Source organism: Notamacropus eugenii, chromosome 2 (genome assembly GCF_028372415.1).
Source record: "Notamacropus eugenii isolate mMacEug1 chromosome 2, mMacEug1.pri_v2, whole genome shotgun sequence".
NCBI classification, from domain to species: domain Eukaryota; kingdom Metazoa; phylum Chordata; class Mammalia; order Diprotodontia; family Macropodidae; genus Notamacropus; species Notamacropus eugenii.
The window spans coordinates 236,308,611-236,321,971 of NC_092873.1; positions in this window are offsets into that span (position 1 = coordinate 236,308,611).

Below are 13,361 nucleotides of genomic sequence, written 5' to 3' on the forward strand. Positions count from 1 at the left end.
TATATCTTATCAAAGCTGTGTTTATATAATTTCTCTCTATATCTGTGTCCATATCTCTATCTATGTGTATGTATATTTCTATTTGATCTTTTTATCTTTATAAAAGACTTTTTTTCCAAAAACTCAAGGTATGTAGTGCAAGTTTCAGGCAGGTGACACAGTGCATAGTCTTCTGGGTCTGGAGTCAGGAAGACTGTGTTTTTTAAAATTTTATTAATTTTATTCATTTTCGGTGTTCTACAATCACTACCATATAACTTAGATTTTTTCCCCCTACCTCCCCCCTCCATCCTGGAGATGGCATACAATTTTATACAGGTTCTACACATACATTCCTATTAAATACATTTTCACTATATTCATGTTGTGTAGTAGAATTAAAATGAATGGGAGAAATCATATAACAAGCCTAAATGTAATATAAAAGGAAATGATCTGCTACATTCTGCAACTGAATTCCATAGTTCTTTCTCTGGATGAGGAAGACATTTTGCCTTAAAAGACCACTGAGAATTTTTTTAAGTCCTTGCATTGCAATGAAGCCAGGAAGACTATCTTCTTGAGTTCAAATCTGGCCTCACTTACTAGCTATGTGACCCTGGGCAAGTCATTTAATCCTGTTTGCCTCAATTTCCTCATCTGTAAAATGAGTTGGAGAAGGAAATAGCAAACCATTCCAGTATCTTTGCCAAGGACACCCCAAATGGGGTCATGGAGAGTCAGACACGAGAACAACAATGAAACAATAAAGGGCAAGTGTCGCTCCAATTTTACAGATGAAGAAAGTGAGACCTGGAAATAACTTGCCCATACTGACAGGGCAGGTAAGTATGAGAGTAAAGGTTTTATACTGGAGTCAGATTGTATTAAATTTTCAGTGTAAGTATTTATACCTCAGGAATTGGCAAAAGCTCCAGATCAGGGCTTGATTTGTTTTGTTTATTATCTAGACTTAATAAAGTAATGGAGAAAATGTTCATAATGAAGATTAAACTGTGCATCCTACTTATATACTCTTTACCAGAGAGCTGGTTGTTAAACATGTAACAGCAAATTCCAGCTTCTATGACAGGTTCAATGTCCAGAGGAGAATTATTCTACCTACTGTACTTCCTCTCACTTTCTGAGTGACTCCTTTTTTTCCTCACAGTTCTTCTGGGACAGTCTCAGACATTTTCCCAAAGTTATGCACTTTTTTTTGATGGAGACCAAGAATTTTTTCTCTCCTAGGAATTCCCAAGAGCCAGCAAACCAACATGAAAAAACCAGAACTGTCAACATGCCTAGGGACATCTAGTCCCCTTAAAATAATCCATGGCGATAGACCTTCCAGGGAGGAAGACAATTACATATGGACAGGAATAAAAATAAGTATTCAGTACCCTGAAATGGCCTGCATGCCACTGCCATCCAACTGCTGTCCAGCAGTGAAGGACAGAGTACAGGACTGTGTGAGTGGGGTGGGTCTGGGAATCCCTCAATACTATAGAGAAAGGAAAATGCTAAATACCACAGATGACAATCATGCGACCCCCTTTCCTCTTCCACCAGAACCATGTCATTTGGTTTCTCATCTTTCTTGGCAAGTGGTTTTTTTATTCTCCTTCCTTCCTTCCTTCCTTCCTTCCTTCCTTCCTTCCTTCCTTCCTTCCTTCCTTCCTTCTCCCTCCCACCCTCCTTCCTCCTCCTCCTCCTCCCCCTCCTCCCCCTCCTCTTCTTCCTCCTCCTCCTCCTCCTCCTCCTCCTCCTCCTCCTCCTTCTTCTTCTTCTTCTTCTTCTTCTTCTTCTTCTTCTTCTTCTTCTTCTTCTTCTTCTTCTTCTTCTTCTTCTTCTTCTTCTCTCTCCCCATCTCTCTCTCTCTCTCTCTCTCTCTCTCTCTCTCTCTCTCTCTCTCTCTCTCCCCTTCTCTCCACCACTCCCTTCTTCTCCCCTTTTCCCTCCCTCACAATAGTTAGTAACTGTGCTCTGGTCAATAAAAGATTCTTTAGGGGATAAAACCTAGAAGACAAGGGAAACATTTAAATATGAAAAACAAACAGGTATATGAGAGAAGCACATGAACTTGTCAGTCAACAAGTCAACAAAGATTTGTTAAGCACTTGTACTGTACTAAGTGCTGGGAATACAAATAGAAGGAAAAAGGAAAGGTAACTCTTGCCTTCAAGGAGTTTCTATTCTAATGAAAATAGAGAATACTGGATGCTGAAAAGTTGAAGGAGTAAAGGAGAAAGTATTTTGACCAATCAGAAGAAGGGGCTACAGGAATAAAATGCTCTTCTCAGGTGAGAAGGCTGAAGGATCATAGTGTAGAACAGAATCTGTTCAAGATTGGGGCCCACAGAAGAGTAAAGGAGTAAAAGGAAAGATGTTAAAATGAAGAAATATTCCCAAAAGTTCACAGTACAGTGAATAAGTTTTATGTTTTGAAGAGAAATAAACTAAAAACTCCCAATGGGAAAAAAAAAAGAGATAATAAATTCAATAGATTCCCCAGATAAAAAAGATCAATAGTGGGAAATTCCAGAATGAAACTGAAGAGTTTTAAAAGAAGACATGTTGATGCAAAGTAGATAAGAAATAAGAGTTTTCATAGAAGTAATAAATAAGACAAACAATAAAGAAGGCAATTTAGAATAATATGAAAAAGCTCTACAAAGTAGAAGTCTTTTAAAAAGAGAATCACAGATTTGGAACTCAGAAATACAGAAGTGGAAAAAATTCAGCTGAAGAAAGGACAAGGTTAAAGTACATTTAAATTCTATACAAGTCAAATAATTGACATTAAATACAGGATGCACTAAGATAATTTAAGGATTATACATGTCTCAGAAAAACATGATAAGATTTAAAAGTCTAGATAAAATACTATGGGAAACAACATGAAATTTCCACAAGTTTTGAGAACAGAGAGCAGAGCACTTATTGACAGAAAAGTTCTAAACTTGAAACTCCAAAATATATAATTGTTAAATTTCAGATTATCAATTAAATTATAATCATCAAGAAGAAAGGCCTTTGGCTATGAAGAAAAGTCGGCCAAAAACTAATCTACATCTATAAGGAATCAGAGAAGTGATTGTAATAATATTACAGAAATAAAAGGTGATCAGGAAGTACACCCAGAATAGAATATCTTATAAACCTGATCATGGTCACCAAAAATGAAAGATAGATATTCATTTTTTAAAAAAAGCATTTGAATCTTAATGCCAAAAGAAACCAGGGGTGAGCAAAATGTTTGACACACTACTCTAAGTCAGAGAAACAAAAGAAATTTGAGTATAGTTATCCAGAAAAGACTAAGCAATGAAATAAATTTATAGCTTCTCGATCAAGACAGTGCTATTGTTTATACATGTGTATGTATAGGATTTTAAATGAAAGAACTAAAAAGGACCAAAATGACCTAAACAGCTGAAGATTTAAAAAAAACAAAAGTTCATGATAAGGACAGAAGAACTGAATGCTATTTAATATTATCATTCCAGATATTAAATATTACATTCCCCCATAAGTGAATCAGTATTTTCTTCATGGGGAGACTTAAAATTGAGGAGAGCACATTGAACAGAGAGCAAGAGGTAAGAGATAGATTATCCATCTATCTATCTAGATATAGATATATTACTATAGCTAGAAATACGTATATGTTTTTATATGTGTGTTTGTATCTATATATATCTATATCTATATACACATATACATACATACATAAACTCCCAACAAATCAGGATGTGAACAGACAGGGGATAGTCATCTATTCAGTTACAACCAGGATTAAGGTATTGAAGACTGTAAGAGAGGAAAAAAGGAGAAAAGAGGGCAGGGTCCAGGTTTGGTCCTGTGGGGTAGAGTGGGAGGCTGATGTCTCCCTAGAAGGAGAAACAAGGGTTTGCCATTGAAGCACATTCCTATGGGTTAGGCAAGTGAATGATACCTCCTAATGGGTTTTATATGGGGGAAATGGCAAGACTTTCCCAGAATTTTACCCCACTTTCAAGTGAGGTGGTATCTGGGCTCCCTGGAACTACCCCACATCTGTGTTGGGAGTACAGGCAGGAAGAAAGAAAAACTAACAGTTTAAATAAACTCAAGGAACTTGAAATATGAATAAGTAAATGAGAGTAGTGGAACAAAAAGATGAAAATCATATTAGTGTAAGTCAATATAACTTCAGGGGAAAAGTGTTAGCTCAGAGAAGAAAGATCTAGGATATCAATACAAAATAAATTAGTAGAAGAAAATGAAAACAAATGTAATCTTAAATGTGAATGGATTAAACTCTCCAATTAAAAGAAAGACAATGGCATAATGAATTAGAAAGCAGGCTTCTGGAAGAGTTAATAGTAGTTATTTAAAAAAAATATTTTTTCCTTTGTATTTCAAAATGATTGCTAATTTCAAGAGAGAGAGAAATAATAAGCCCCTTCAAGGGGTTGGGATGGGGAGAGGGAGAATATTTTCTTTCATCAACTGTGATTGCTAAAGGAAAGAACTCATTTTTCAGGGTTGTTCTTTGTTTCAAAGAGCCAAATGGATTGACACTTGGTTTGATAGAATCCACTAAACCTCTGGAATGTTGGCACCCCCCCCCACCCATCATGCATTGCTTTGCTACCTTTTAGAGATAACTTAACTGAACATTTTAAACTTTCTCACCAAAGTCTCCTTTTCTCTCTCTCTCTCTCTCTCTCTCTCTCTTAGTCTAATAAGAACATCAACTTGTTTTCAAAATCAGTGGAAGTTTTGTAGATATGAGGATATTTTGAATAACTAACAGCCAGTTCCTTTAGGTCTGCTCATGTGTATAGGAGCTCTACATGGTGTCTGGTTTTGTGATGAGAATTGTGTGGGTGTTCATCAAGTGGCTCACTGACTTGACCCTGTTTTCTCTAGTAGATATGCAATACTTCTTTGATATGTTTTCTAGACAGTTTTCCCAGCAATAATGAACAGAGGTATAGCAGTATATGTCTATAAAGATACTTACATTAATGGAAAAGGAAAGGACATAAAATTTTTAGAGAGATGCTAAATCAATAATAACATATACATAATTCTGTTATTGTAACACTGTGAGCTAGGTAGATTTAGTATTCCATTTCTTCATCTTCATAAGCTCCTTGAGGACAGGGACATTGTCTCTATTATTTTTGCATCTACCCTAGTGATTCGGATGCATGTCACTTTGTAGGGGCTTCATAAATTTTGAAGTGAATGAGTGCTCACTTTTCAGAGAAGAAAATGAAAACAGAGAGATTGTGACTTTCCCAGTAGAACATACCTAATAAGTAGAGGAGTCAGGGCTAATAATTCCATTCCATTTCCTCCTCTTACAGCTGTTCCATTCTCTTGTCCTTGAGACAAGACCTAAGTTGTATTATCCCAAAACGATGACATTATCTTATCAGAATTTGGGCAACGGATTTGTGCATCCTAAATAAATTTTCTTCTAGTTTCTGTCTAATGGAGAATTTGAGCTTTTATTTAACACAAGCCATTTTTTTTTCAAGAAAATACTTACATGTCATGGAGAGAAGAACTCTTTGAATATATGAATTTATTAAAAAATAATATGTTTTGAATTCTCTGTGCTACTCCATTTTGAGAGAGAATCCCTGAGTATGGCTCACTTTGTTTTATTCCTAGTCCTACTTCTATGTATTGTGATAGAGACAAAATGTTATAGCAGAAAGAATTTTAAACCTGCAGCCAAGATACCTGGGTCTGAATTCTACCATTAAGCATATCATGAGCCTCAGTTTCCTCATCTGTAAAATGGTGGATGATGAGATCAGCACTACAAACTTCAAAAAGATTGTTGTGAAGAAAGTATTTTGTAAATAATAACTGATACTTACATGGTGATTTAAAGTTTGCAAGACACTTAACCAATATGATTCTGAATCATATCAAGTACATGAAATAGATCTTATTATCCTCATTTTACAGATGATGAAACTGAGTCTCAGTGAAGTTGAATGACTTATGCATGGCTATAAAAAGCTAGTAGATTTTAGGATGGAATTTGAGTCAAGGTCTTCCTTTATCCAGGATCAGCTCTGTAATGACAGTGTCATCCTATGTTCCCTTAAAGTACTATACAGACATCTAAATGCTACAGACATGTGAGCTATTATTTGTCATTGTTTTAAAGGGTTGGCTTTCAAAGGCCCATATGCATGACATCAGTTATTCCCAAATCTCATGTCTACAGTTTCTATGAATGTTGGTGCCTAAGCATTTTAGTATGGACTGAACAGAAAAAATTTCCATTAATTTGTCCAAATTAAGTCTTAGTTTCCTTCCCACAATTCCAGTCTAATTATAATTTTTTCTAGAATAATATTGCATGTCTCAATCAGTCAATAAGCCTTATTAAGTACTTTCTATAATCCAGGAGCTGTGCTAATAACTGAGGATACAAATATAGAAGTATAGTACTTCCTGTCCTCAAGATCTTACAATTTAAGGATGGTATACAAGGTAATCTTGAAGAAGAAGGCAACAACAGCTTCGAGTCAATTTGGAAGTGCCTCCTATAGAATGATACTTCAGTAAGGCCTTGCAGGAAAGCAGGAAGTCCAAGAGACAGAAGTAATGAGGGAGGGCATTGACCGTGCAAAGGCATGAGTCAAGAGATGGAGCTTTTTTGAGTATGAGGACAGCAAGGGAGCCAGTATGGCTAGACTATAGAGAGTCTGGAAGGGAACAAGATATAAAAAGACTGGAAAGGTAAAAATGAACGAAGTTAAATGTCAGAGGAGTTTATATTTGATACTTGGGGTAATACCACCAGAGGAGGGTAGATAATATAATCAAATCTTCATTGTAGAAACATCACTGTGCTAGTTGTCTAGAGGATAGATATGGGTAGAGAGAGACTTGAGACTAGGAGATGAATGATTGCAACAGTAGGGGAAAGAACTTAGGAGTGCCTAAACAAAGATGGTGGCTCTGTGAGTAGAGAGAGGAGGACAGCTGTGAAAGAAATGGTGGAGTTAGAAAAGACAGGATTTATCACCAATTGAATATATAGTATGATTGAGAATGAGGAATTGAAGATGACACAGATTTTGAACTGGGGTAATTAGAAGGACAGTGGTGCCAAGAACTTTCAGGGACCTTATCTCACAAATATATTGTTTTATTAATATGACAAATTATTGATCTGAAGAATGTAGTCATAGTGGATAGAAGCATGCAAACTTTAAACAAGGCATACCTCCAGAATTTGAAGATTCATTGGAGAAGTGCCTTTTCTGGTTTTCCCAAAGTAAAGACATGATTATATCACCTAGCATGTAGTAAGTGCTAAATGTTAGCTCTTATTATGGTTTTTAATATTTCTAATCTGCCTCTCATCTGTAACAGTGACTCTTGAATACAATAAATACTTTTCAGAGTCTACAGTGGTTTATCCATTCCCAAGGCTGCTAACCCTCTAACCTTTTAGGTATGGGGTAGCTGAAAAGTTCACATGTACCATCCTCAGTCATTCCTTTTTTTGTGGCAAATACATAAAGATTGCCCTGTATGTGGATCGTGAAACCTCATGTTCTGTGTGTTGGAGCTATTTCTATGCTGGCATTTTTAGCACTTGCCTTCCTTCTTAGCCTTTCCATGATGAGCGTGGCCTCCTCTGCTTGCCTGAATTATTATTGTTGCCATGGCAATCACCTGGATCTTTTCTACTTTTACAGAGTGGGTGAATAAGAGGATGCACTTTTTTGTTACTTATAAGTCATGTGTCCAAAGGTGAGTGTTTCTTCCTTCTCTAGCATTGGAGAAAGGAAAACACAGAAGTTCTTGCCCATAAAGAGCTTACAGTCTAGTAGAGGAGAGAAGATACATTCAAATAGGGAAAAAAAAAACCAAACCCTTGTATTGAAAGCCATATGCAGTCAGCTAGGTGAAACAGTGGATAGCATTCTGGGCCTGAAGTCAAGAACACTCATCTTCCTGAGTTCAAATCTGACCTCAGACACTTACTAGCTGTGTTACCCTTGGCAAATCGCCAATCATTCTTTGCCTCAGTTTCTTCATTTTGAAATGAGCAACAGCAAATCACTCCAGCATCTTTGCCAAGAAAACTCCACATGGGGTCATGAAGAGTTAAACACGACTGAAACAACTGAATACATACAGTAAACAAGGGACAATTCACTGTTTCAGGCCTTACTCTTTCCTGTCTCCATGTCTTTGTTCATGTTGTTCCCTCGACCTAGATTGACTCTCAACATCTGATTTTGACTTATATGGAGGATTTACAGTTAAGTGACCTCTCCTATATATCTTACCCATTCTACAGTAGTCAATTCAAATACCACCTCTTCCATGAAGTCTTACTTAATTGCCTTCCTCTAGAAGTGATTTTTTTCTCCTCTAATTTCCTATAGTACTTAGTTTTTAGTTCTGTTAGGATATGTGTCACATATTATGTTGTCCAGTCTTTATTTATGTATAGGTCCTGTCTTCCCTGTCAGTGAGGGAAGGGGTCATGTCTTATTTGTATTTGTATCTCCCCCAGCTCTCAGTATGGTGATTTGCACATATTATATGCTCAGTGAATATTTGTTAATGGTTGTTACAGATAATCTATGCTGAAATAAATAACTTAGAAGAGAAAGAAATTATTTCCAGCTAGAAAAGGCTTCCCTGATTTAAGATATAATTTCAAAGATGAGTCAGAACTAAGATAGGTGAATAAAGGGGTCTGCTTTTTGTTGCCCATTTTGTACCTAAACTCAGCCTAGTAAATATGGGCTGAAGCAAGCACTCCTTATTGCTTGGTCATTTCACAGGGTTCAGTAGAAAGATTGCTGGGTGAGGATATGAAAAGATTTGGATTCTTGGTTGACTTTACCATTTCGTAACTAAGTTAGTAGTAATATGGTATGGCATGAAAAGGGTACTGGATTTGTAGTCAGAAGAAACTTGAGTATAAACCTAAGCTCACATACTTACCAGGTAACTACATGACCTTGAATAATTATCCTACATCTCTCAGCTGATTTCCTCATCTGCACAATGAATGGGCTGAATACTTATGTATAAAGTCCCTTTTAGATCTAAATCCTGACTTGGGGAAAGTCAGTTAACCTCTTTGCCTGTCTTTCTTATGTGTCAAAAGGCTTGAGATACTGTATATGAAAGTGCTTTGTATACTCAAGTTCCATGGAAATGGAAAATAACTAGCACATAGTAGGCCTTCAGTAAGTTGTTGCATGAATAAAAGAATGAAATAAATAAGTAAATGGATGATCCAGGAAATTATTGTTGGCTGCAAGACCTTGCAGTCAGAGGATTGCAGTATTTTAGAGGTACAGAGGACTTTCAAATTAACTTGGTATGTAGTGTTCAGAGGACCCCCGTGACAAATTGAGTTTTGTCTGAAGACGAGACAATAGTATTACATCATGCCGTATCAAGTTTCCAGTTTCCCAAAGGACATGCTGACCTTCTTAATTCAGTTTTCCACTTTTTGCATAGCAGCATCTGACTGGACAGTATGAAGCCCTGAGACAAAGTTTTGGAATGACTTTCACCTTTGCACTACTGATGAACGTTTTTGGCTGCTTCCCAGGTTTCTCTGGTCTAGACTGGGACATGACTTAAGCCCACACTGACTCATTGGTAATATTCAGTATTATGTTGAATATAAATTCTTTATTCGCTTTGCACATGCTCCAGTGTGTGAGAATGAGGTTGCTGGAGTTCACAGAATTGGGGTTAACCCTATGTAAATGTAAATAATTCCTTTTTCACAGTCTTACACATTTGAAAAACTCAGTAAGTCAATAGTCAGTTAATGAACAATAAAGAAATAATAAACAATAAACCAAAAAATTAATCACCTACTATAAGCCAGGCACTGGGGATATGGAGAAAGGCAAAAGACAATCCCTAATCTCAAGGAGCTACCAGCCTGATGGGAGAGACAATACAGATGTACAAATAAGCTATATACAGGATAAATTGGAGATATTTGACAGAAGAAAGGCATTAGAATTAAGGGGAAATCAACAAGATTTATTTTAACTGGGACTTGACAGAAGACAGGAAGCAGAAATGAAGAAAGAGAGCATTCCAGAGTTGGAGGACCACCAGCGAAAATTCCTAGATAAAGAAATGGAACATCTTGTTCAAGGAAGAGCAAGGAATCCATTATCACTGGCTTACAGGAGAGGTGAGAGTAGGAGTGGAAGGCATAAGAAAATTGAACAGGTAAGGAAGTAGGAGCTAATAATGGGTTTTAAACATCAAAGTGAGGATTTTTTAAAAATTTAGATCTTGGAAATGAGAGGGAACCATTGGAGTATATTGAGAGGAATGACATAGTTGGATCTACACTTTAAGAATATCACTTTGGCAGCTGAGTGGAGGCTGGACTGGAGTGGGGAGAAAGTTGAGGCAGCCATAGCACCCAGAAAATTATTGCAGTAGTCCAGAAATGAGAGGATGGGGACCTACACCAGGGTGGGTGTGGAAATATTAGAGAAGAAAAAGGAACATGCAAAAGAGATGTTGTGGATGTAAAATTGATAGACCTTGACAACAGATTGGATATATGGGAATAGAGAGGGTGAAGACTTGAGGATGACACCTAGGTTCTGAGCCTGGGTGTCTAGAAGGATGATGGTATCCTCAATAGTAATATGGGGATTTGGAAGAGGGGAAGATCTGGAAAGGAAGACATTGAGTTCAGTTTTGGACATATTGAGTTTAAAATGTCTCTGGGATCAATTTGAAACACGCAATAGATAGGAATGTGAAACTGGAAATTAGCAGAAGGGTTAAGATTGCATAAGTAGATTTGAGAATTGTCAGCATAGAAATAATAATTGAATTTATGGAAACTGATGAACTCACCAAGTGAAATAGTACAGAGAGAAGAGAGAAGAGGGTCCAAGACATCAGGCATGATATGAATGAAGGTCTAGCAAAGGAGACCTAGGAGTGATTAAGTAGGAGGAGAACAGGGGAAGAGTACTATCAAGAAAATCTTGAAAGAAGAAAATATCTGGGAGTATACAATGATTAATGTATTAAAGGTTCAGAGATTCAAGAATGATGACTGAGAAAAGGCCATCAAATTTGGCAATTAAGAGATCATTAGTAACTTTGGAGAGAGCACTTGTGATTGAATCAGGAGGTCAGAAGTCAGGAATTAAAAAGAGAGTAAGAAGAAAGTAAGTGGAGGCACCTATCATAAATGGCCTACTGTAAGAGTTTAGGCCACAAAAGGGAGGTGAGAAATGGGACAATATCTAACAGGGATGGCTGGATCAAATGAGAATGAGACACGAGCACATTTATAGGCCATAGAGAGGTAGCTCATAGATAAGGAGAGATTGAAGATAAGTAAGAGAGTGAACATATTAGGGGGAACAATCTGCCAAAGAAGAAGGAATGGAAGGGGGTCACTTCTGCAAATAGTGATTTTCCTCAATGAGTGAGCAAGTGAGTGAATGAATGCATGAAAGAATGACCCCAGAAAGAATCATTTGAAATGTAGCTGGAAAGGACATTAGAAGTCATCTAGTTCAATTTCCTTCCCAGTGTAAGCATTCCTTCTATAATATCCCTGACAAATGGTCATATAATTCTGCTTGAAAATAGCTAGCATTTATATGATGCTGTAAAGATTTCACAATGCTTTAAAAATATGAACTCATTTTATCCTCACAATAACCCTATAAGATAGCTTATGTTATTATTCCCATTTTACAGATAAGGAAAGTGAGGCAGATGTGTTAAATGATTTGCCCAGGATTGTGTATGGATTTGGGTGTTTGTGGCCAAATTTGAACTTGGGTCTCCCCAAGTCCTTGTCCAGTTCTCCACAATGCCATCTAGCTGTCTCTTGAACATCTTGGGTCATGGGAAACTTACTTTCTTAATAGATAGATCAATTTATAAAAAATAGTTTTTGTTATTAGGAAGTCTTCCCTCTTACTGAACCAGTATTTGCTTCCCTGAATATTTATTTCATTGGTCCTAGTTCTATCTTGTAGAGAAATACAAAATAAATCTGATCCATTTCCCATAAGACAGTCCTTTAGATATTTGAATATAGTGACCATGAAACTTATGTCTTCACCTCCTCAGACCAAAGATCATCAAATTCTTGGCCCCTTTATATTAGGATTCAACTTTGAATAGGAAGATCTTAGATACAAGGTTCAAAGATGTTGGAAAATAGTATTTGATTTCTGTTTTATTTATATATTTTAGTTCATGATTTATCACTGGGTACTGGCAGCATATGACACATTCAGTAAGACTTAACTGACTGTATAGTAATAGGATCTAAACATCTAATGGATCACAGATTTAAATCTCTTGATTTTATCAACAAGGACACTGGAATTTAGAGAGTTTAAGCAACATGCCCAAAGTTGCATATGGGTAGCAAATGTCAGTAGCGGATTTGAAGCAAGGATAATGTTTGGGCTAAGGTCCTTTGATTCTAAATTTAGCATTTTTTTCCTTTTGTTTCCATCATCACTCCATTGAAGAAAGAAAATAGCTTGAATGGAGTCCTCTACACTTTTACACAACTATCAGATCTTAGGAGGAGAGTCTTAGAATTCAGTTATTTCAATTTAACAAACATTTTCTTTGTGCTTACCATGTATTAGGCACCAGGATTAGATGCAAAAATAAAACAGTCCCTGTCTGCAAGGACCTAGCATTCTGCCAGGGGTATATAACATGTGCCTGATTGTTATAAGTTAATAAAAGTAGTTTCAAGAAGAACAGCATTCAGATCAAAAGGGATGAGTAATGTCCTCCATTAGGACATGGTTATTGACCAGCACTTTGAAGGAAAGTAGCAATTCTAAGAAGTGAAAGCGATGAGGGAATGTGTCTCAGGCATGGGAAGTGGGCATGATGTGGCTAGTTCAAAGACATGGAAGTGGGATATTGAATGTTATATACGGAGAATATCTAATGAGCAAATTTTATTTCAAAAGAGAGTGTATGAAAAGGAGTAATACAAATATTGATTGAAATTTAGGTGGAAGCTGGATTGTGGAGGACTTTCACTGCCAAAGGATTCTGTAGTTTATCCTAGCAATACCAGGGAGGTGTTGAAGATTTTTGAGTAGGGATGGGGATGGAATATGTTTTTTTAAATATATAATTTGTTTATTTTTCAGTTCTCAACATTCACTTCCACAAGAATTTGAATTCAAAATTTTCACCCCATCTCTCTTCACCCCCCACCCCAGGACAATGTACACCCCATCTACCCCTTCTTTCAGTCTGTCCTCACTTCTATTACCCACCCTTCTTCCATTTCCCTTCCCCTCTATTTTCCTGTAAGGCAAAATAGATTTCTATACTCCATTGCC